Below are 1,909 nucleotides of genomic sequence, written 5' to 3' on the forward strand. Positions count from 1 at the left end.
GTGAGGTGGAGGGCTGGGAGCTGAGTGCCTGAGCCTCCAATACTTCTGGCCCAGCTGGAGCTGGAGAGAGCCGGCCGGCCTCCCCCTGCGGCCACCCCTCCCTTCCACCCTCCTCTCCTCCCCCGGGGTTGACTGTAAACACGGAAACCGGGCGCTTTGGCTCTGAGCTCTTCCAGATCTGGGAGGTGCCCTAGGCCACCTGGGAGTGGGAGGCTGGGGGAGGGGCAGAGGGGTAGGGCAGGCTTCTCCCACCTCTGTCTGTTCCTCCATTCCCGCCCCCCGCCCTGCAGCCGGTGTGAAGTCAGCCCTTCCCCCGGAACCTCAGGTGCTCTGACAGCCCCATGCCCCTCACATCTCCTGCTGGGCTCCCTCCCACACCCTGCTTCCGGCAGGCTGCCATCTCCTCAGGTCTTCTCACTGTCCTCCCAACCTGCTCTCACCCTGCCCTCCTTGCCCTGACCACATCTGAGTACCTCTTCCCCCACAAAATTCCATCATCATCTTTTTTCGCACATCTATAGAGGATCATTCTTGGGCCAGCTTCAGTGCCACCTCCTACAGGAAGCCTTCCCTGGATCCTCCAGCACCCTGGATTCACCACACATCTGATCTCTTTCCTATGTCCTGCCTTTTGGGGAGTTCTCTCATTGCCACCACTTGGCTGTGAGCCCCCACGAGCTGTGGGTTCCATCAGCCTGTGCTGTTCCATCAGACTTGGGTCTCCTTAAGCCTTTCTGTCTCATAATATTGAGGGCTCCCTGAGAACCAGGGCATGTCTCTCTCCACTGATCACAGGACCCTGTCTCACCTTATATTTCACCTCCAGGGTCCCAGACAGCAGGTCTGCCCTGACATTTTCAACCCAAGGTAGAAAGTACAAATAGAGGATCCCTCTTCATGCCTGGTGGCTAAAGAAGTTGTCCCCTGGGCCGTGGAGCACGCACAGGTCTGCTGGGCAAGGCACCGTGGGCACCCGTGTTTGGCTGCTCCGGTGACCTACGTGTCTCCTTGCAGACTCAGGATCTCCCAGCCTCTCTAAGGACCTCCCCAGACTACACTGCCCCACAGCACAGCTGTCTGGGGCTCCCTGTCTCCCAGCACCCCCTTCTGGGTAACTCAGGGCAGCCAACTTGAAACCAAACATGCTTCCCAGAGCAGACTGGGGCTGAAGGTGCTTGCCTTTTCTTCCTTCAGAGTCAAAATCTCACCCTGCGTCCTCCGACCTGAGAACCCATTTCAGGGTTCTCCGTCTCCCACTTCAGGTTCAACCCCCTCACGATTCCTAGTCTTTCAAAGAACTCTCTTGGGCTGGGGTGGGGGATGGGTGTGACTTCGAAGGGCAGCACAGGGGAGATCTTTGTGGTGATCAACAGTTCTGTATCTTGTTTGTGGTGGTGGTTCCACGAATCTTACACAGGTGATAAAATGACACGGAACTACACACACACACACACACACACACACACACACACACACAGCACCAATGCCAGTTTCCCAGTTTTGATACTATACTGTAATTATGGAAGATGCAACCATTGGGGGGAACTGGGTGAAGGATACTCAGATTTCTCTGGACTATCTTTGCAACTCCCTATAAGTCTACAGTTATTGCAAAATAAGAAGTTAAATAAAAGTGTCTTCTTTAAGCAAGAAAACATTTTAAAAAGTGCTTCAAATTGGGGTGTTTGTAATGGGTGGGTCCTCTGAAGCACTGTGCGGTCATGCCTGGGTTTACCTGTGATGCCCTCTCTCCAGCTCTCTGGATCCTGGTGTCACCCTTCATTAGTCACCCTCTCCAAGGCCTTGACATCCCCCCTCTCGAGTACATGTTTGAAAGAGAAGCTTGCAGAGGGCAATGCTTACCAACGAAAGCATCGTTGGTGGTACCATGGGACTTGTAACGCCCGGT

The sequence above is a fragment of the Stenella coeruleoalba genome, assembly GCF_951394435.1.
Source record: "Stenella coeruleoalba genome assembly, chromosome: 13".
Classification (NCBI taxonomy): Eukaryota; Metazoa; Chordata; class Mammalia; order Artiodactyla; family Delphinidae; genus Stenella; species Stenella coeruleoalba.